Source organism: Triticum aestivum, chromosome 7D, assembly GCF_018294505.1.
Source record: "Triticum aestivum cultivar Chinese Spring chromosome 7D, IWGSC CS RefSeq v2.1, whole genome shotgun sequence".
Classification (NCBI taxonomy): Eukaryota; Viridiplantae; Streptophyta; class Magnoliopsida; order Poales; family Poaceae; genus Triticum; species Triticum aestivum.
In genome coordinates, this window is record NC_057814.1 from 82450055 (window position 1) to 82474574 (window position 24520).

Consider the following 24520-nt stretch of genomic DNA (forward strand, 5'->3'; position numbering starts at 1 on the left):
TGTACATTTCAAGCCGGGTTTCAACAAACCGGATAAAGTTTATTAAAGTTCGGATAGAAAATAGCATAAATCATCCATATATAACATGCAAATAAGTCTAGTACAACAATGGTTCAATTTCAACTGGATGTTCAACAAGTTTTTCATGAACGAATCACGTCGTCTCACACATACTGCCCTTATACAGCTTCATCCAACAGTATAGTACATAAATGGCCGTCCCTCTCATGTGGTACATCACGGCGGTGCGTACAGGCTACACAATATGTATAGCAATATTGAGTGAATGAATGATTCAATTAACAAGTTGAGCAAGAAGAAGCAAAACTTACAATCTCCTCTCTTGATGCGCGCAATGGCCACCTTGCCTCCAGCCGATCAACCGTGTCACAAAACTTGGTAACGCTGGCCTGGATGGTGTACCATCAATACGATAACGACTTCATATTGTGTTTTTGGATGATGTGCATGTCGGAGGGTGCAATGTGCTTTCGACTTCATATTGTGTTTTTGGATGATGTGCATGTCGGAGGGTGCAATGTGCTTTCGACTTCATATTGTGTTTTTGGATGATGTGCATGTCGGAGAGCCCCCTTCTGCTTCTGCCTATGACAAGACAGATAGGGGGAAAGGCAGGGAGGCGCGTGTCGTTCAGCCGGCGGGAAGACACCTTATTCTTGGAGACAAGTCGATCCAGCAGGGCAACGACAAAATGTACAACAGTACGAACAAGCCGGTGGTGAGACAGCGTGGGAAGCTTCGTGTCCGTGTTGGCGCAGGATGGTGGTCGGTCTGGTGGCGAGCTCCGAAGTGTCTGAGGTAGAGGCTGTGATCGGGAGAAATCCCTGTTGGCTTGGCCGACACCGACGCGGTGGCGCCTGAGGGTGCTGTCGGACCTTCCTGGAGGGCGTCGGGGCTACCCTTCCTCTCTCCTCGCCGCGTACCGGGGGAAACCCTTGGCAGCAGCGTCGTCATCGTCGCGTCCCTTCTTGGAGGTGTTGTTTGGTACCGGCGCTTTGGAGTCTCGGAGCTTGGTGGGCGATCTTCGGTGGACGCAGCGGTCACGAGGCTTCGTCGTTTTTGTCGATCCGCCGTTATCGGCATTTGTTTCTTTTCTTTTTTTCTCTTTCTTTTCTTTTGGGCGTGTTTGTGCTGCTTTCACCCTAGTCCCTATCGTTGATTGTATCGGATAGTTGTTTTATAATACAAAGCGGGGAACCCTTTTTATTAACAAGCCGGTGAAGCTGGAAACAGCCGAGGTACGCGTACAAGGAGCACGGCAATGTAATTAAGGTGCTGTTCTTGTGACACCTCAGCTGCCGTGTGCTGTCCGGTGAGATTGTCGCTTACGAAACCCAGCCCGTATGCTGCATTGACCATGTAAGATGCCAACTCATAATCGTTGCTTGCACATGATTGCTGTCAGACCTGACGCTCGAGCTCACACGAGAGAGGAAGACGAAGATGTTTGTGCCACGTTCGAAGTTGCAGCTTTTCTACTCTGTATTTATCTTCTTATCCAGCGATTACATAGCTAACAGAAAAACGAAAAACTAGGCCACGTCCGGGTCGTGAGTGCTGCCATCCCAGCGCTCCCCGCGCGTCGCCTGTGGTGCGGCCATGACCATCTCCTTCGTGCCATCCCACGATCAGGTCAGAGCCGCAGGTTCAGCTAACAAACTACGTCCGAGTCGCAGCTCGGCTTATTTCTGAAGAAAGCAAACTACTGTCGAAACTGACAGAGAAAACAAACACCTATGCCTGACGAAACTGAAACTTACTTCAGCAGCTGTTAACTGACATTCTCCCCATTAATCAGCTGCTGATGTCGATCATGCCCAACTTCTCTCGCAACTCCTAGAACTTCACCCGTGGCAGAGCCTTGGTCATGATGTCAGCCAGTTGCTCGCCGGTGTGGATGTAGTCGACGGCGATCCTTCCATCTTGCACACACTCACGGATGAAGTGAAACCGCGTCTCGATGTGCTTGGTTCTGTCATGGAAGACAGGATTCTTGCAAAGTTGGATTGCTGACTTGTTGTCGATGAGCAGTGGTGTTGCACTCCCTGGATCTCCCAATAGATCACAAAGCATCCGCCGGAGCCAGACGCCTGTGCACGCGGATGTGGTTGCCGCCATGTACTCGGCTTCGCATGACGAGAGGGCGATCACCTTCTGCTTCTGGGACTGCCAGCTGATCACACTCTTGCCGAACACAAACACCGTCCCTGAGGTGCTCTTCCTGTCATCAACATCGCCGGCGAAGTCCGCATCACTGTAACCAACCAGCTGCGGCTCCGGCTCACCTTTCTTGTATCTGCACCCATAGTTCAGGGTGCCTACAACATACCTTAGTAGCTGCTTCACCGCCGCCCAGTGCTCTGTTGTGGGCGCCTCCATGAACCTGCTGACAAAGCCAACCGCAAATGAGATGCCCGGTCGCGAGTGCACCAGGTAGCAGAGGCTGCCGACGATGCTGCGGTAGAGCTTTCTGTCCACTGGCGGGCTCGTGCTTTCTTTGCTCAACTTCAGGCGCGGCTCCATCGGGACGTGTACTGGATTGCAGCCTGTAAGTCCGGCCTTGTCCACGATCTTGGCCGCGTAGCTTGCCTGCTTGAGGGTGATCGCGTCGTCTCCTTGGTGTACCTCGATCCCGAGGGAGTAGCTCAGCAGCCCGAGGTCGCTCATGGAGAAGACGGACTGCATCTGATGCTTGAACTGCGCGATGGCCTCCATGCTTGAGCCAGTGACGACGAGATCGTCGACGTAGACCCCCAGCAGCAGCCGCTCGTCGCCATTGCACCTCATGTACACGGCGTGCTCCGATGGGCTCTTTTGAAAACCGAGCGACACTAGCGTATCGTCCAGCTTGATGTTCCAAGCGCGCGGCGCTTGACAGAGCCCATACAGTGCTTTGGACAGACGGAGCACCTTATCTTCCTCGCCAGGGCACTCAAAGCCAGGCGGCTGCACAATGTATACCTCCTCCTGCAGCTCTCCGTTGAGGAAGGCGGATTTGACGTCCAGATGATGCACCTCCCAGCCTGCCTGTGCAGCGATTGCAAGCAGTAACCGCACGGACTCGAGCCGCACGACCGGAGCGAACACCTCGTCGTAGTCCACGCCCGGCCGCTGCGCGTATCCCTTCGCGACCAGCCTTGCTTTGTGCTTGATGACCTCTCCGGCGGAGTTCTTCTTCAGCTTGAAAACCCACTTCAGCCCGATGGCCTGTTTGCCGGCGGGGAGCGTGGCGAGCGTCCACGTCTTGTTCTCATCAATGGACTGGAGCTCATCCAGCATGGCCGCCCGTCAGGCTGCGTGCGGTTCCGCCTCCTCGAATGTGTTTGGCTCCTCTCCAGCCACAAGGAGTAGCTCGGCCGGATCCAGGGTCACCGGCTCAGCTTCTTCGAGAACGGTGTCGACCGAGCGGTAGCGTCGTGGCGCCTCATGGGTGCCCAACGCGGTGTCCGGCGTGGCTCCAGGAGGGGTGAGACGTACCCATCCCTCACGCCCTTTCCCTTGTACACCACAGGTTCGGGGTTGTGGGTGTGTACTGGCGTGTCTCCGCGCACCGCGGACGCGGGCGATGCACCCCCAGATGGAGTGTGGGCGCGCACCGGCGTGTCTGGACTCGCCGCGCTCGCAGGTGTTGTCATTGCCTGCTCCGGCTGCTGCGTCAGGGCCACCGTGGGCGCGAATTCGATGACGAAAGTGCCCTCCCCCGGAGTCGCTGTCTGCCAGTCCCAGATCGCCGACTCGTCGAAGACGGCGTCGCGAGTAACGTGCACTCGCTTGCCCACGGGATCGTAGACGCGCCACGCCTTGGATTGTCCGTGCTCGTACCCGATGAAGACAGTGCGCAGGCTGCGGTCGTCCAGCTTCTTGAGGCCTGGCCGTGTCACCTTGGTGTGTGCGACGCAGCCGAACGTGTGGAACTAGCTCACCGCCGGCTTGTCGCCGTGACAGGCTTCATACGGCGTCATGCCGCGCACTGCCTTCGTGGGCGCGCAGTTGAGCAGGTGAACAGCGGTGGTCACCGCCTCCCCCCAGAACTCGTTCGGCACTCCCTTTGCCTTCAGGAGACACCGTGCCGTCCCGACGACGGTCTGGTTCTGGCGCTCTACGATGCCGTTTTGCTGCGGCGAGTACGGGGCAGTGAGCTGCCGGCGTACACCTCGGTCAGCGCAGTACTCCCCGAACTCCGTTGAGGTGAATTTTGTTGGGGAAGGTAGTAATTTCAAAAAATTTCCTACGCACACGCAAGATCATGGTGATGCATAGCAACGAGAGGGGAGAGTGTTGTCCACATACCCTCGTAGACCGATAGAGGAAGCGTTATCACAACGCGGTTGATGTAGTCGTACGTCTTCACGATCCGACCGATCAAGTACCGAACGCACGGCACCTCCGAGTTCTACACACGTTCAGCTCGATGACATCCCTCGAACTCCGATCGAGCCGAGTGTTGAGGGAGAGTTTCGTCAGCACGACGGCGTGTTGACGATGATGATGTTCCACCGACGCAGGGCTTCGCCTAAGCTCCGCAACGGTATTATCGAGGTGTAATATGGTGGAGGGGGGCACCGCACACGGCTAAGAGATCTCAAGGATCAATTGTTGTGTCTATGGGGTGCCCCCCTGCCCCCGTATATAAAGGAGCAAGGGGGAGGCAGCCGGCCAAGGGGAGAGGTGCGCCAAAGGGGGGAGTCCTACTCCCACCGGGAGTAGGACTCCTCCTTTCCTTGTGGGAGTAGGAGAAGGAAAGGGGGAAGGAGAAAGAAGGAAGGGTGCGCCCCCCTTCCCTAGTCCAATTCGGACCAGACCATGGGGAGGGGTGCGGCCACCTTTTGAGGCCTTTCTCTCCTTTCCCTATGGCCCATTAAGGCCCGATACGAATTCCCGTAACTCTCCCGTACTCCGAAAAATACCCGAATCACTCGGAACCTTTCCGAAGTCCGAATATAGTCGTCCAATATATCGATCTTTACGTCTCGACCATTTCGAGACTCCTCGTCATATCCCCGATCTCATCCGGGACTCCGAACTCCTTCGGTACATCAAAACTCAATAAAACTGTCATCGTAACGTTAAGCATGCGGACCCTACGGGTTCGAGAACTATGTAGACATGACCGAGACACGTCTCCGGTCAATAACCAATAGCGGGACCTGGATGCCCATATTGGCTCCCACATATTCTACGAAGATCTTTATCGGTCAGACCGCATAACAACATACGTTGTTCCCTTTGTCACCGGTATGTTACTTGCCCGAGATTCGATCGTCGGTATCTCGATACCTAGTTCAATCTCGTTACCGGCAAGTCTCTTTACTCGTTCCGTAACACATCATCCCGCAACTAACTCATTAGTCACAATGCTTGCAAGGCTTATAGTGATGTGCATTACCGAGTGGGCCCAGAGATACCTCTCCGACAATTGGAGTGACAAATCCTAATCTCGAAATACGCCAACCCAACAAGTACCTTTGGAGACACCTGTAGAGCACCTTTATAATCACCCATTTACGCTGTGACGTTTAGTAGCACACAAAGTGTTCCTCCGGTAAACGGGAGTTGCATAATCTCATAGTCATAGGAACATGTATAAGTCATGAAGAAAGCAATAGCAACATACTAAACGATCGAGTGCTAAGCTAACGGAATGGGTCAAGTTAATCACGTCATTCTCCTAATGAGGTGATCTCGTTAATCAAATGACAACTCATGTCTATGGCTAGGAAACATAACCATCTTTGATTAACGAGCTAGTCTAGTAGAGGCATACTAGTGACACTCTGTTTGTCTATGTATTCACACATGTATTATGTTTCCGGTTAATACAATTCTAGCATGAATAATAAACATTTATCATGATATAAGGAAATATATAATACTTTATTATTGCCTCTAGGGCATATTTCCTTCAGTCTCCCACTTGCACTAGAGTCAATAATCTAGTTCACATCGCCATGTGATTTAACATCAACAATTCACATCACCATGTGATTAACACCCATAGTTCACATCTCTATGTGACCAACACTCAAAGGGTTTACTAGAGTCAATAATCTAGTTCACATCGCTATGTGATTAACACCTAAAGAGTACTAAGGTGTGATCATGTTTTGATTGTGAGATAATTTTAGTCAACGGGTCTGTCACATTCAGATCCGTAAGTATTTTGCAAATTTCTATGTCTACAATGCTCTGCTCAGAGCTACTCTAGCTAATTGCTCCTACTTTCAATATGTATCTAGACCGAGACTTAGAGTCATCTAGATTAGTGTCAAAACTTGCATCGACGTAACTCTTTACGACGAACCTTTTGTCACTTCCATAATCGAGAAACATATCCTTATTCCACTAAGGATAATTTTGACCGTTGTCCAGTGATCTACTCCTAGATCACTATTGTACTCCCTTGCCAAAATTAGTGTAGGGTATACAATAGATCTGGTACACAGCATGGCATACTTTATAGAACCTATGGCCAAGGCATAGGGAATGACTTTCATTCTCTTTCTATCTTCTGCCGTGTTCGGGCTTTGAGTCTTACTCAATTTCACACCTTGTAACACAGGCAAGAACTCTTTCTTTGACTGTTCTATTTTGAACTACTTCAAAATCTTGTTAAGGTATGTACTCATTGAAAAAACTTATCAAGCGTCTTGATCTATCTCTATAGATCTTGATGCTCAATATGTAAGCAGCTTCACTGAGGTCTTTCTTTGAAAAAACTCCTTTCAAACACTCCTTTATGCTTTGCAGAATAATTCTACATTATTTCTGATCAACAATATGTCATTCACATATACTTATCAGAAATGCTGTAGTGCTCCCACTCACTTTCTTGTAAATACAGGCTTCACCGCAAGTTTGTATAACTCTATATCCTTTGATCAACTTATCAAAGTGTATATTCCAACTCTGAGATGCTTGCACCAGTCCATAGATGGATCGCTGGAGCTTGCATATTTTGTTAGCACTTTTAGGATTGACAAAATCTCCTGGTTGCATCATATACAACTCTTCTTTAATAAATCCATTAAGGAATGTAGTTTTGTTTATCCATTTGCCAGATTTCATAAAATGCGGCAATTGCTAACATGATTCAGACAGACTTTAAGCATAGATACGAGTGAGAAACTCTCTCATCGTAGTCAACACCTTGAACTTGTCGAAAACCTTTTGCGACAATTCTAGCTTTGTAGATAGTAACACTACTATCAGCGTCTGTCTTCCTCTTGAAGATCCATTAATCTCAATGGCTCGCCGATCATCGGGCAAGTCAACCAAAGTCCATACTTTGTTATTCATACATGGATCTTATCTCAGATTTCAAGGCTTCAAGCCATTTCCCGGAATCTGGGCTCATCATCGCTTCCTCATAGTTCGTAGGTTCGTCATGGTCTAGTAACATAACCTCCAGAACAGGATTACCGTACCACTCTGGTGCGGATCTTACTCTGGTTGACCTACGAGGTTCAGTAATAACTTGATCTGAAGTTCCATGATCATCATCATTAACTTCCTCACTAATTGGTGCAGGAGTCACAGGAACAGATTTCTGTGATGAACTACTTTCCAATAAGGGAGCAGATACAGTTACCTCATCAAGTTCTACTTTCCTCCCACTCACTTCTTTCGAGAGAAACTCCTTCTCTAGAAAGGATCCATACTAAGCAACGAATGTCTTGCCTTCGGATCTGTGGTAGAAGGTGTACCCAACTGTCCCCTTTGGGTATCCTATGAAGATACATTTCTCCGATTTGGGTTTGAGCTTATCAGGATGAAACTTTTTCACATAAGCATTGCAACCCCAAACTTTAAGAAACGACAACTTTGGTTTCTTGCCAAACCACAGTTCATAAGGCGTCGTCTCAACGGATTTTGATGGTGCCCTATTTAACGTGAATGTAGCTGTCTCTAATGCATAACCCCAAAACGATAGTGGTAAATTGGTAAGAGACATCATAGATTGCACTATATCCAATAAAGTACGGTTATGACGTTCGGACACACCATTACACTGTGGTGTTCCAGGTGGCGTGAGTAGTGAAACTATTTCACATTGTTTTAGCTGAAGGCCAAACTCGTAACTCAAATATTTTACCTCTGCGATCATATCGTAGAAACTTTTATTTTCTTGTTACGATGATTCTCCACTTCACTCTGAAATTCTTTGAACTTTTCAAATGTTTCAGACTTGTGTTTCATCAAGTAGATATACCCATATCTGCTCAAATCATCTGTGAAGGTCAGAAAATAATGATACCTGCTACGAGCCTCAATATTCATCGGACCACATACATCTGTATGTATGATTTTCAACAAATCTGTTGCTCTCTCCATAGTTCCGGAGAACGGCGTTTCAGTCATCTTGCCCATGAGGCACGGTTCGCAAGCATCAAGTGATTCATAATCAAGTGATTCCAAAATCCCATCAGTATGGAGTTTCTTCATGCGCTTTACACCAATATGACCTAAACGGTAGTGCCACAAATAAGTTGCACTATCATTATTAACTTTGCATCTTTTGGCTTCATTATTATGAATATGTGTATCACTACGATCGAGATCCAACAAACCATTTTCGTTGGTGTGTATGACCATAGAAGGTTTTTATTCATGTAAACAGAACAACAATTGTTTTCTAACTTAAATGAATAACCGTATTGCAATTAACATGATCAAATCATATTCATGCTCAACGCAAACACCAAATAACACTTATTTAGTTTCAACACTAATCCCGAAAGTACAGGGAGTGTGCGATGATGATCATATCAATCTTGGAACTACTTCCAACATACATCGTCACCTCGCCTTTTACTAGTCTCTGTTTATTCTGCAACTCCCGTTTCGAGTTACTACTCTTAGCAACTGAACCAGTATCAAATACCGAGGGGTTGCTATAAACACTAGTAAAGTACACATCAATAACTTGTATATCCAATATACCTTTGTTCACTTTGCCATCCTTCTTATCCACCAAATAGTTGGGGTAGTTCCGCTTCCAGTGACCAGTCCCTTTGCAGTAGAAGCACTTAGTCTCAGGCTTAGGACCAGACTTAGGCTTCTTCAATTGAGCAGCAACTTGCTTGCCGTTCTTCTTGAAGTTCCCCTTCTTTCCTTTGCCCTTTTCTTGAAACTAGTGGTCTCGTCAACCATCAACACTTGATGTTTTTCTTGATTTCTACCTTCGTCGATTTCAGCATCACGAAGAGCTCGGGAATTACTTTCGTCATCCCTTGCATACTATAGTTCATCACGAAGTTCTACTAACTTGGTGATGGTGCCTAGAGAATTCTGTCAATCACTATTTTATCTGGAAGATTAACTCCCACTTGATTCAAGCGATTGTAGCACCCAGACAATCTGAGCACATGCTCACTAGTTGAGCGATTCTCCTCCATCTTTTAGCTATAGAACTTGTTGGAGACTTCATATCTCTCAACTCGGGTATTTGCTTGAAATATTAACTTCAACTCCTGGAACATCTTATATGTTCCATGACGTTCAAAACGTCTTTGAAGTCCCGATTCTAAGTTGTTTAAGCATGGTGCACTAAACTATCAAGTAGTCATCATATTGAGCTAGCCAAACGTTCATAACATCTGCATCTGCTCCTGCAATAGGTCTGTCACCTAGCGATGCATCAAGGACATAATTTTTCTGTGCATCAATGAGGATAATCCTCAGATCACGGATCCAATCCGCATCTTTGCTACTAACATCTTTCAACATAATTTTTCTCTAGGAACATATCAAAAATAAAAAGGGAAGCAACAACGCGAGCTATTGATCTACAATATAATTTGCAAAATACTATCAGGACTAAGTTCATGATAAATTTAAGTTCAATTAATCATATTACTTAAGAACTCCCACTTAGATAGACATCCCTCTAATCCTCTAAGTGATCACGTGATCCATATCAACTAAACCATGTCCGATCATCACGTGAGATGGAGTAGTTTCAATGGTGAACATCACTATGTTGATCATATCTACTATATGATTCACGCTCGACCTTTCGGTCTCCGTGTTCCGAGGCCATATCTGTTATATGCTAGGCTCGTCAAGTTTAACCTGAGTATTCCGCGTGTGCAACTGTTTTGCACCCGTTGTATTTGAACGTAGAGCCTATCACACCCGATCATCACGTGGTGTCTCAGCACGAAGAACTTTCGCAACGGTGCATACTCAGGAGAACACTTATACTTTGATAATTTAGTGAAGGATCATCTTATAATGCTACCGTCAAACAAAGCAAGATAAGATGCATAAAGGATTAACATCACATGCAATCAATATAAGTGATATGATATGGCCATCATCATCTTGTGCTTGTGATCTCCATCTCCGAAGCACCGTGCTTGTGATCTCCATCTCCGAAGCACCGTCATGATCACCATCGTCACCGGCACGACACCTTGATCTCCATCGTAGTATCGTTGTCGTCTCGCCAACTAATTGCTTTTACGACTATCGCTACCGCTTAGTGATAAAGTAAGACTATTACATGGTGATTGCATCTCATACAATAAAGCGACAACCATATGGCTCCTGCCAGTTGCCGATAACTCGGTTACAAAACATGATCATCTCATACAACAAATTATATCACATCATGTCTTGACCATATCACATCACAACATGCCCTGCAAAAACAAGTTAGACGTCTTCTACTTTGTTGTTGCATGTTTTACGTGGCTGCTACGGGCTTAGCAAGAACCGTTCTTACCTACGCATCAAAACCACAACGATAGTTTGTCAAGTTGGTGCTATTTTAACCTTCGCAAGGACCGGGCGTAGCCACACTCGGTTCAACTAAAGTGAGAGAGACAGACACCCGCCAGTCACCTTTAAGCAACGAGTGGTCGCAACGGTGAAACCAGTCTCGCGTAAGCGTACGCGTAATGTCGGTCCGGACCGCTTCATCTCACAATACCGCTGAACCAAAGTATGACATGCTGGTAAGCAGTATGACTTATATCGCCCACAACTCACTTGTGTTCTACTCGTGCATAGCATCAACGCATCAAACCAGGCTCGGATGCCACTGTTGGGGAACGTAGTAATTTCAAAAAATTTCCTACGCACACGCAAGATCATGGTGATGCATAGCAACGAGAGGGGAGAGTGTTGTCCACGTACCCTCGTAGACCGATAGCGGAAGCGTTATCACAACGTGGTTGATGTAGTCGTACGTCTTCACGATCCGACCGATCAAGTACCGAACGCACGGCACCTCCGAGTTCTACACACGTTCAACTCGATGACGTCCCTCGAACTCCGATCCAGCCGAGTGTTGAGGGAGAGTTTCGTCAGCACGACGGCGTGGTGACGATGATGATGTTCCACCGACGCAGGGCTTCACCTAAGCTCCGCAACGGTATTATCGAGGTGTAATATGGTGGAGGGGGGCACCGCACACGGCTAAGAGATCTCAAGGATCAATTGTTGTGTCTATGGGGTGCCCCCCTGCCCCCGTATATAAAGGAGCAAGGGGGAGGCAGCCGGCCAAGGGGAGAGGCGCGCCAAAGGGGGGAGTCCTACTCCCACCGGGAGTAGGACTCCTCCTTTCCTTGTGGGAGTAGGAGAAGGGAAGGGGGAAGGAGAAAGAAGGAAGGGTGCGCCCCCCTTCCCTAGTCCAATTCGGACCAGACCATGGGGAGGGGTGCGGCCACCTTTTGAGGCCTTTCTCTCCTTTCTCGTATGGCCCATTAAGGCCCAATACGAATTCCCGTAACTCTCCGGTACTCCAAAAATACCCGAATCACTCGGAACCTTTCCGAAGTCCGAATATAGTCGTCCAATATATCGATCTTTACGTCTCGACCATTTCGAGACTCCTCGTCATATCCCCGATCTCATCCGGGACTCCGAACTCCTTCGGTCCATCAAAACTCAATAAAATTGTCATCGTAACATTAAGCGTGCGGACCCTACGGGTTCGAGAACTATGTAGACATGACCGAGACACGTCTCCGGTCAATAACCAATAGCGGGACCTGGATGCCCATATTGGCTCCCACATATTCTACGAAGATCTTTATCGGTCAGACCGCATAACAACATACGTTGTTCCCTTTGTCACCGGTATGTTACTTGCCCGAGATTCGATCGTCGGTATCTCGATACCTAGTTCAATCTCGTTACCGGCAAGTCTCTTTACTCGTTCCGTAACACATCATCCCGCAACTAACTCATTAGTCACAATGCTTGCAAGGCTTATAGTGATGTGCATTACCGAGTGGGCCCAGAGATACCTCTCCGACAATTGGAGTGACAAATCCTAATCTCGAAATACGCCAACCCAACAAGTACCTTTGGAGACACCTGTAGAGCACCTTTATAATCACTCATTTACGTTGTGACGTTTGGTAGCACACAAAGTGTTCCTCCGGTAAACGGGAGTTGCATAATCTCATAGTCATAGGAACATGTATAAGTCATGAAGAAAGCAATAGCAACATACTAAACGATCGAGTGCTAAGCTAACGGAATGGGTCAAGTTAATCACGTCATTCTCCTAATGAGGTGATCTCGTTAATCAAATGACAACTCATGTCTATGGCTAGGAAACATAACCATCTTTGATTAACGAGCTAGTCTAGTAGAGGCATACTAGTGACACTCTATTTGTCTATGTATTCACACATGTATTATGTTTCCGGTTAATACAATTCTAGCATGAATAATAAACATTTATCATGATATAAGGAAATATATAATACTTTATTATTGCCTCTAGGGCATATTTCCTTCAAATTTGCCGCCCCTGTCGGTTCAGAGCGCGCGCAGCTTGACGGAGGTCTCCACCTCCACGCCGGCCTGCCAGCGCTTGATTGCCACTGGTGCCTCATCTTTCCTGCTCAGGAGCACGATCCACATATAGCGTGACTTGTCGTCCACGAGCAACAAGAAGTACCTGTTTCATCCGTGCGTCGGCGGCGTGATCGGGCCGCACAGATCACCGTGGACCAAATCCAGGCGATCGCCCGCCCGGTAGTTCGCCTCCGTAGGGAACGGGGCACGGCGCTGCTTGCCGACAAGACAGCTATCGCACACCTGATCGGCGTGCTCGACCAAGGGCATGCCGCGCACCATGCCGTCCTGGGCCAGCTTCCAGAGCGCGTCGAAGTTGAGGTGGCCGTAGCGGGCGTGCCAACGCCACGCGTCCTCACCGGTCATGGCCGTTAAACATACCGGCCGCGTGATCTCCAGCTCGACGGTGTAGAGGCGATTCCTCGATCTATACACCTTGGCGATGATGTTCTCCTGACGATCGCGCACCACCATCATGCCGCTCCGCACCAGAGCGGTGCAGCCTGCCTCGTCCAGCTGCCCGACGGAGATGATCAAGGTACGCAGGTGAGGTATGTAGTATACCTTTGAAAGCACGCGGTGACGCCCTCCGTGAGCGACGAAGACCACCGTCCCGCGCCCCTCGATCTCGACCACCGACCCGTCACCGAAACGCACCGTCCCGGCGACGTGGCGATCCAGCTCCGAAAAAACGGTGGAGTTGCCCGTCATGTGGTTTGATGCGCCGGTGTCCAGATGCCAGAGTGGTTCCTTGGCGTCGCCGGCGGCCCCGAGGCTGACCTCTGCGCCCTCCTCGTGGAGGTGCACGAGCTGATCGCCGCTCGCGTCCAGTTCGGGCTTGTCAGGCAGCGGCGTCACGTGCGCCATGTGGAGCGCAGGATCCTCGTCCTCTGCCGCCACGAGGTGCGCCTCGCCGCCGCCCTCGTCCTTTATCTTCTTGCGGCACTCGCGAGCCCAGTGGCCGCTAATACCGCAGTAGCGGCAGTTGCCGGAGCGCTTGGGTCCAGCTTTTCCGCCGCCGGGGCGGGCGACACCCTTTCCGTGCCCCTTCTTGCTGCCGTTGCCCCCCCCTCCCGCTGGAGGACCCGCCTTGATCACCGCACCCCATCCGCGCGTTCCACTCCTCCAGAGTGAGCAGGAGCTTGCTGCCGCCCTCCTCCTCGGCGTCCAGCTCGTACCGCTCCTCGTCCTCCTTGAAGCGACCGATGATTTCCTCGATCGACGTCGTGTCCAGGTCGACCAGGTTGTCGATGGAGACTGCGAGCTGCGAGTACCTCTTGGGGACGATTCGCAGCCACTTCTGGATCACGCGCTTGTCGCTGATCGCGTCTCCGAGCTCGCCGAGGCGCGCACACAGCCCTGTGAGGCGCATGGCCAGATCATCAGTGGACTCACCGGGTTTGTGGCGCAGCTGATCGAACTCCCCCCGCAGGGTCTGGGCCTTTGCATCTCGAACGCGCGCGGAGCCCGCGCGCATGGCGCGGATCGCCTCCCATAGCTCCTGGGAGGTCTGGTGCTTGCGCAGCATGGGCAGCATCTCAGGGGGCATCGATCGGAGGATGAACTCCATCGCGCCCTTGTCGTTGCGGTACCCGTACTCATCGTCGAGATCCTCCGCGCCCAGGATCGCGCGCCACATCCCTCTCGCCTGCATCCCGACCTCCATGAGGAGGCTCCACTCGGCATAGTTCGTGCGGGTCAATGGTGGCACGTTGGCGTGACCCGACACGACCGGAGCGAACTGCCTCGCCACCGCCAGCTCGCGCCCTTGGCCGGCTGCGGACTTTGGCGAGCCTTTGCTGCCGTCGGCGTCGGCGTCCCCCGCCTTCTTCTTGCCATCATCACCTGCCATCACAGGACCTAGCGATGCGGCTCTGATGCCACTTGTCAGACCTGACGCTCGAGCTCACACGAGAGAGGAAGACGAAGATGTTTGTGCCGCGTTCGAAGTTGCAGCTTTTCTACTCTGTATTTATCTTCTTATCCAGCGATTACATAGCTAACAGAAAAACGAAAAACTAGGCCACGTCCGGGTCGTGAGTGTTGCCATCCCAGCGCTCCCCGCGCGTCGCCTGTGGTGCGGCCATGACCATCTCCTTCGTGCCATCCCACGATCAGGTCAGAGCCGCAGGTTCAGCTAACAAACTACGTCCGAGTCGCAGCTCGGCTTATTTTTGAAGAAAGCAAACTACTGTCGAAACTGACAGACAAAACAAACACCTATGCCAGACGAAACTGAAACTTACTTCAGCAGCTGTTAACTGACAATTGCCACATCCTTTTCAAAAACATGATTGCCACATTAGTTTGATATATACATGCGTGGCGCGATAGGCCGTTCACTAACAACAACCATATGCAGCTTGGAAATATAAATTCAAGCAATGACAACACGGCCACTAAATAATAAAAGCCACGCAAATCAGCTAATATTCTTTTAATGAACCTTGACAACATCGGAGCGCCTGCACGTCGACATGCTTCCCCCTATATAAGCAGTAGGAGCACCCCTCAAGGTCGCTGCAAGAACCTCAAGTAATACTGCTGTAAGCAAGCTTTGATGGCCGCCATGGCTCGGAACCCCCTCCTGCTCCTCCTTCTTGTCGGCGTAATCGTGGCGCTATGCTCCGTCGTGTCCCCTGCGGCGGCCGGAAGAGCGCTTCTGCAGGATAGCAGCTCCGGCCGTCTTATTATGAACTTTCGTGTCCGCAACATAGTCGGCAACGCTACGGTTGAGATTCCCCCCAACCCATAGTCACGACAGGCCGGTGACTCATGGGCCAACTTGTCCTGGATTTCTCAATTGATGATCATTCCTTATTATTTCCCTTTTGTTTGTCGTGGATTTCTTTAAATTGATACTGCTGTATGTGTTCTGCATGGAGATTTCATTGCTCAGCCTCACGTGCTTGCTGCCTGGTGGTTCATCTTGTGTAATAAATATGTCGTGGATTTCTTTAAATTGATACTGCCTCCGTCTAGGTGAATAAGTCATCTTAGGTTGTGCACCGTGACCAAGAAGGAGGAGAAAACGAGAGAACTTAATGTTTATTTGCTAATTAATAGCATTGCATGCAATGAACTAACCACTGCATGTCGTGTTTGGGAGTCTCAAATCATTAAAAGCATGCACACCCACATCTCTTATTGGTTAATATGTCAAGAAACAAGAAACGAGGTAGAAGTTAATGCACCGCGCCTAAGTGTTTTGGGATTATTTGGTTTTCGTAAGATGACTTACACACCTAGACGGAGGGAGTACTATTGTATGTGTTCTGCCTGGCGCTTTCATTGCTCAGCCTCACGTGCTTGCTGCCTGGTGGTTCGTCTTGTATAATAAATGTCATGGATTGCTTTAAATTGATACTGTTGTATGTGTTCTGCCTGGAGCTTTCATTGCTCAGCCTCGCGTGCTTCCGCCTGGTGGTTCGTTTTGTATACTCCCTCCGTCCAGGTGCATAGTGCACCGCAACCAAGGCAGAGGGGAAACGAGAAAACTTAATGTTTATTATTGATTAATAGCGTTGCATGTAATGGACTGACCACTAGATGTCGGGTTTGGTAGTATCAAGTCATTGAAAGCATAAACGCCCCACATATCTTATTGATTGATTCCTTTATTTATGTCAAAAATAAGAAACAAGGTGGGAGTTAATGCACCGCGCCTAAGTGTTTTGGGATTACTCAGGCTGATTGTAATGGGGAGTATCATATACTGGTATCATGCATATGATACTAGTGTATGATACTACTTCCGTAATGCATAGTATCATATGATAATACTTTCATAATGCATAGCATCATAAGTTAGTATCATAAAGGAGGGAGTTTGCCTTATACACCTAGACGGAAGGAGTAATAAATATATATGGTGGCTATTCACATTTGCTTAGTTTGTAGTACTCTCTAATCCATATTTAATTCACGCGCACTTAGTATAAATTTCTATTAAATGTGCGTCAATTAATATTGATTGGAGGCAATGTTACTTTTTTCAATATAAATTTTATCTATCCTGGTAATAAATTAATGGAGACATTAACGGGATTATGCTTTTGCACAGCTGCATGTATTGATCGTTCAGAATGATATCTTAACCCTTTACACATTAAGCATGTGTTTGACCTTGCGTTGGCTTATAATTCCGTTTGTTGTCGTCTAGTTTGATGTTTGTTTGATTAATTTTTACGTGTTTCTACGTTTAAATTTTACATTAAATTATAAAATTAACACATCACAAATAGTTCAGCAATGACAAACTGAACCTTAATCATGGGACCATACAAGATATGAATCTTGAATTCTTTGTATATAAGTAATTTTTCACAACACTGAAAAATCCATCCTATGACATGAAAGCAAACTTAATCAGAGATGTTATGTAATGACTCAGACGGAGATAATCGAAATTCATAATCTGGTACCATACATCTTTCAACGTTTGATAAAATGATGTAAATTGTATCTTTTTTCTTTTAATTTCTCGACAAAGAAATGGAGGGAAGACATGGACGGCTCACCAATATGCCCGCGGTGAGGTCAACCAGCCAGACCAGACGCAGCATGTCTAAATTCTCCCAGGGCCATCTAGGCCCCTTTGAAATGCAACAAGTGCAAATGGACTACGTGACAGCTAGCTTCTTAACTACTTGCGCATTATGGAATTCCTGGAGAACGCAGAATTCACACTGTGAACCATATGTATGAAAAACGTGTGGCTAGGTCTCAGTCGACTGAGACTTAACCAAGTCTCGGTCAAGTGGCATAGCATATAAGAAGAAAAAGAAAAAGTTTAAAAGAAAATTTTGCACGGATCTCCACGTAAGATCTTATGAATATAGCATCGACTGAGAACAGCTAGCTCGTGTCACGGACAAAGCCGAGCACCATCGTCGCGCGGCCACGCCACCAAAACAAAACAAATCAGCGTACCCCCCTCCTCCCAGACACACACACACACATGTTGAAGCGACAAGAAGAGTCGGCAAGTGGGTTGCAAGATCGGATCGGGCCTGAGGAAGAAGCCATGGAGGAAGCGTCAATGATGTCGTACATAGCGCCCCGGATGGCCATGCACTGAGAAGCGTCCCAAATCAAGCATGGTGTCCAACATCACCAATTTCAGCACCGAAGACATCACGAGCAACCAAGACGATGCCTTCATGAAGGGGGGCGAAGTTGGGCTGCCGCCATCGTCCGGTCCAGAGAACCGAACCTAGGGTTTCCCCAGATGCTCGAAGGAGGACAGGATGAAAGGCCATGACAACGCCTTTAAGAAGGGGACATTATATGAGCGCTCCATTATATATCCGCAAATGTCATTGTTGCCAGCATCGGCAAGCTGAGCAAGGATTTCGCCCCGTCCTTTGACCGAATCACCCCAAATGTTGTCGGATCAGAAATCGGAGACAAGGAAACCATATCGCTGCCTGGAACCAACCACTACAGGAAGGAGAGTTGCACCCATCACCAGAGACGAAGGTGACATGGGCGCCGCCAGATGCACCACCACCTACAACCTCCACCATGAACACGTACGACATGCTGCAAGCACCCAAACCACCACCAACGCCACAATCCATATCTAGGTGGGGGAGGGCTGCGTCACCGCCAGCTGCACCAAAGCCAGCAGAAAGGAGGAGGCATGGTCGGCCTGGGCCATGGGGAGGAGCAGCCGGGAGGGGTTTGCTAAAGCAACCTTAGGTCGTGGAGTAAATTTGGTTCCCCGAAATAAGTTGTACTCATAGGAGAGAGAAACGATTAAGGAAAGATTTGGACTGCCTAAATTTCATTCTCTAAGTCTTTGTGCTACTAATTGTCATACGGACCGATTCATTAGCGAGTGAAAGCATGTCTATTTGCGGTTTATGTCACCGATAAATTTTTGAATCAAATATGGCTGTTAACAATTCAGAGTAAAATTTCCAGCGTTGCACATGTATTCTGAATTTAAAATAAAATTATAACTGGACATCTTTATTAAATTTAAATAAATCAAAAACTAAATTGGGTGGATCAATGATGATCTCAGTTGGCAAAGCCAAGGATAGTTCCAGTGACATGTCTTTTCACTCTGAAGTAAACATACAGCGTGCCATCATTTCTGGGAAATACAAACAAATTAGGGTGCATGATGAGGTTATTCCTGCTGGCGCCACCTAATTAGAAACAAAAATAAAGAGAGTAAGTCCTACAAATATGTATATTGAGGAACAATACATGCACTTTCAGCTTATTGTTTCAAATCTTCTTATGTTAATTTTTGTATATTACACAATAAGCCTTCATTTCAGTTTTACATAGGTGACCCAGGACAAGTGAAGGGATTAAAGGAAGGAAGTCAAACAATTCACACCATCAGACGTTGTATACAAAATCAAAAATAAATAAATTTTGCTTTGGATTATAGAACATATTTGTTAATAACTTTTGTTTGTGCGACAGAGCGGATTTAATCTAACTTTATTATTTACTATCATTTAAACTAAAATGGTCAACAGAGAATTAAGGAAGGAAAGAGTCGGTCCAAGATACGCATAATTTCTAGGAGATTGCAGCAATATGTATACATATCCACATGAATATCACATCATTGAAACACAAATTACAATAACTAATACCAATCCAAAGTTTATTACAATAGTTTTTATACAAGAGTAATATTACAGACCATACATTGAAAATGACAGCGGAAGAGTATTACAACCCTAAGAGAGTGAGAACAAAACAAAGCGTAACAGCCCCCGCAAAAAAAAACAAAGCATAACAGAAGACGGTCACATCCACCAACAGAGCTGCAAGGGCGCAAGGCCAAGCGAGGTTAAAAACCTTCTCAACGTCTTGACGACTAGTGAACCGAACTCCTAATGGAGGAGCACTCCACTGAAGAATGGGAGCAAAGGAAGGAGTGAGTACATAAGATATACAACAAGACTTACTTTAATACTCCCTGATTTCAACAAGTGACTAAATACGGAGCAAAATGAGTGAATCTACACTCTAAAATATGTCTATATACATCCGTATGAGGTAGTCCATTTGAAATCTCTAAAAAGACAAATATTTAGGTACGGATGGAGTAGTTGTAATAACTCCATGGAAGAGTATTACAACCCCAAGAAGGCGAGAACAAAACAAAGCGTAACAGAAAGCGGTCACATCCACCAACAAAGCTGCAAGGCCAAGCACATTCCAAAAAAAAAACTTTTCAAAAAAAAAGCTGCAAGGCCAAGCGAGGATAAAAATCTTATGGACGTCTTGACGACATGTGAATCGAACTCCTTCTCTATTACAAAAATAAAAAGACTAAATCCTATTTTGCATTCATTAGCTTGTCATAAATTGAAAACATTATAGTACTCCCTCCGTCTAGGTGTGTAAGAGCAAGTACAATAGAGCTGAGTCAGCGGGCTATAAAGAATAAATTACTATATTTCTACTTAGTTGGAGGAAAGATAAGAGGAGAGAGAAGATAAGCGGGCTCTTCGTGAAGAGCCAGCTCTAGCACGTGCTCCTAGGCACTTTGTGAGAATGAAAGGTGGGCCACATAATAAAAAAGTAATACACTCTTTTGATCTACTATTGTACATGTTGGCTATAAGATGAGCTGTAGATGACATGGCACTGGCTTATAGCCAGCGGCTGGCTATACTATTAACCATGTTCTAAGTCATCTTACGTTGTGCACCACGACCAAGATGGAGAGGAAAACGAGAAACAGCAGTGCTATACGGACGACACAAGACGGACGATTCATGCACGACAGTGAAATCCAGCCGCGCATGCATGTGTACAGGAGAGCAATGTCCGCCAGATTCTTAATCGTCTTCACGTCATCTACGCTTTTGTCGTCCGTAGAGCAGTTTCGAACGAGAAAACTTAATGTCTTTTTGCTAATTAATAGCATTGCATGCAATGAACTAACCATTGCATGTCATGTTTGGTAGTCTCAAGTCATTGAAAGCATGCACGGCCCACATCTCTTATTGGTTGATATGTCACAAAACAAGAAACGAGGAGGGAGTTAATGTACCGTGCCTAAATGTTTTGGGATTATTTAGTTTTCGTAAAGTGACTTACACACCTAGACGGAAGGAGTATTACGTATATGTCAGCATAGATGACAAGCTAATGAATGCCAAAATCAGGCACAAGTTCATACTAGATGGCAAGCCAATGAACTTGTGCCTGATTTTGGTTGTATACTATTTGTATATGAACTTGTGCCTGATTTTGGTTGTACACTGTCTGTTCATGTGCTTCGTATGTGGTCAAGAAATTACCTTTGATTTGGTTTGGTTTGTATATGAACTATCTGTAAATTTCATTAATTCAATTCATTTGTTCAATTGTCTATTTGGATGGAGTTCAATTGAGATTTTTTTTTTCATTTCCCACATACCTGATGGATAAAAAAACACCTGGACCGATTGTTTTCCGGCAGTCACTTTTTTTAAGAAAGGACATTGAGATGGTATCCGTTCTATTGACAAAGTGATGGGACACAATTCAAGATTTTTATGACGTGAATTTAACACAGAGGCATAGAAACACTCGGGATTTATTCCACGGATGGGCTTTTACTTTGATGGTCCACTATTTTTATGTCTTTCCTCTCAGGAACACATAGGCATAGATGGGCACAAAAGCAAAGAAACACACGGGCTTCATTCTGCCGATGGGCTTTTACTTTAGTGGTCGACTCTTTGTATGTCTTTCCTTTCAGAAACTGACAAACCAAAGGACGACAACTAGCTTAGGATAGATGGTCACGGAAACAGAGAAACACACAGGCTTTTACTTTGGTGGTCGACTCTTTTTATGTCTTTCCTCTCAGGAACTGACCAACGAGAGGACGGCAACTAGTTAGCATAGATGGGCACAAAAGTAGAAAAACACACGGCCTTTATTCTGACAATGGGCTTTTATTTTGGTGGTCGACTCTTTTTTGTCTTTCCTCTCAGGAACTGGTCAATCAGAGGACGACAACTAGCTTAGCATAGATGGGCACGGAAGCAGAAAAACACACGGCATTTATTTTGACGATGGGCTTTTATTTTGGTGGTTGACTCTTTTTTGTCTTTCCTCTCAGAAACTGATCAATCAGAGGACGACAACTAGCTTAGCATAGATGGACACAGAAGCACGGCATTTATTCTTACTATGGGCTTTTACTTTGATGATCGACTTTTTTTATGTCTTTTAGGCACGACTTTTCTTTATGATTTTTTTTGTTGCTCTTTGGTTTCCCTAATAAGAGCATGGTAAACCAGCTGCTGGCTATATAAAAATGACATTCATCAAGAGTTCTATGTGATTTGATTTTTAAATTTTATTTTGAAAGGAGGGAAAGACCTTGAGCATGTAATTTGATACTATGTGGATATTTGCATCAACCACAAAACCACCATAGCAGACCAGGTTTATCAGTTGCTAGCAGTTCCAGCCTCGGCGGCAAGCCGTGCCTGGATCGTCCCGGCGTACTCGACGAGGCGGTCGACGTCCTGGAAGACGGCCTTGGCAGCGTCCAGCTCGCCGAAGCGCACCATCCACGCCGCCAGCAGCGGGGCCTTGCCAGCATCAAAGAAGTTGTGGCCGGAGAGCCTCTCGGTGACGCGCACCCACGGGACCATGCTGCCGAGCAGGACGTCGACGTACCCGACGCGGCCGCCGCCGAAGAACCCCTGGCCCTCCCCCTCGGAGCGCTCCCCCAGGGCCCCCTCCAGCGTCTCCACCGCCGCGACGGTCCGCCTCGTCCACTCCGCCCTCTCCTCGTCCGTCCCCGACCGCACGACCATCCCCCACGGCGCCAGCAGCTCGTCGTCCACGAAGGCGGCCCAGAAGCGGGCGGCGGCGCGCTCGCAGGGGTCGGCGGGGAGGAGGGGCGGGCGGGTGCCACCGAAGGCCTCGTCGATGTACTGCACGATGACCCGGGACTCGCAGACGGGCTTGCCGCCGTGGAGGAGCACCGGCACCGCCTTGTGGACGGGGTTGGAGCGGAGGAGCAGGTCGCTCTTGTCGCTCCTCCACGTACTCGTAGGGCACGCCCTTGAGGTGCAGCGCCAGCCTCACCCTGGCCACGTACGGGCTCGCCCAGTTCCCCAGCAGCTTCACCTCGCCTCCTCCCGCCATTGCAGCTCCTCCCTCTCGTCTCGTCCTGTGGAATTCTCTATCGATGATGGGTGATTAACTAGTGTAATGGGGTGGACTATATGTAGCGAGAGAGACTATCATCCATGAGGCTGAATTATATATGCCGACGATTTTTCGCCCAACACGTGCTCGTGCATACTCGATCAGCAACATTGGGGTTGGGGGGATAAATATTTTCCCATCGGCCTAGACTACTCCCTCCGTTCCTATTATAAGTCTTTTTAAACATTTCAAATGGAATACAACATACGGATGTATGTAGACATATTTTAGAATGTAGATTCATTCATTTTGCTCCGTATGTAGTCACTTGTTGGAATCTCTAGAAAGACTTATATTTGGGAACGGAGGGAGTAGATGGTAACACTTGAACGTTCAGTGGATACTTAATTGGGTCTTCAAGCTAGTGGATCTATCCAAGGAAGCTTCCAAGCTCTGTACCGGAACTTGTTTCGAATAACTGAAACACCACTTGCTCCATAATGAGATGTCAGTTACTATAGTTATATATGTCCACAGAGGGTGGATCCAACTTGATAATGATAATGAAGTGCATTTTCACTGTCGAATACCATATCAAAGTGAACGGAGATGTTATTACCGAGTGAAAGCTGAATAAAACTGTTGCTTATTGATGATTTGGTGCGGCATACAAGAGTATATAAGAGGATACAAACCGACTTGGGGTAGGGGTACAAAACTGACTTGGACTAGAAGTCGTATACCATAATGACTACTCTAACATCCCCCCGCAGTATCAACGGCAGGCTCGACGACGTTGAGACTGAAACAGATATCTTGAAACGGCTTAGTAGGCAGTGCCTTGGTGAAAATGTCAGCAAACTGAGCCGTAGAGGGAACATGAAGCACCCGAACCTGACCAAGAGCAACCTTTTCACGAACAAAATGAATATCAATCTCAATATGCTTTGTGCGTCGGTGTTGAACTGGATTGCTGGTCATGTAGACTGCTGATATGTTGTCACAGTAGACAATAGTGGCCTGCTCAATAGGCCTGTGTAGCTCGGAGAGTAACTGCCGAATCCAGATTGTATCTGCAACGGCATGTGCCACAGCGCGATACTCAGCCTCGGCCGACGAACGTGAGACTGTAACCTGTCTTTTCGAAGACCAAGAAATCAAATTGTTACCAAGAAAAACACAAAAACCGGAAGTGGACCTTCGAGTGTCAGGACAACCAGCCCAGTCTGCATCAGAGTATGCGGTAAGCGAGTTTGGAGAAGAATTATTGAGGTGGAGACCATGATTGAGAGTTCCTTTTAAATACCGAAGAATGCGTTTAACATGATTATAGTGAGGAACCCGGGGATCATGCATATAGAGACATGCTTGTTGAACAGCAAAAGAGATTTCAGGACGAGTAATGGTGAGATATTGGAGAGCACCTGTTAGGCTACGATAGAGAGTAGGATCGGAAAAGGGTTCACCGGTAGCCGAAAGTTTAAAACTAGTATCGACAGGAGTGCGAGATGATTGACAGTCAAGCATACCAGCACGATTAAGAAGATCAAGA

The 24520-nt window shown here is 47.4% G+C and overlaps 1 pseudogene; it reads right to left on the minus strand.

Annotated features, from left to right (window-relative positions):
• Nucleotides 1-22191: 22191 nt before the first annotated feature.
• On the minus strand, nucleotides 22192-23012 carry LOC123170364 (probable glutathione S-transferase GSTU6; annotated as a pseudogene).
• Between the last annotated feature and the right edge of the window lie 1508 nt (nucleotides 23013-24520).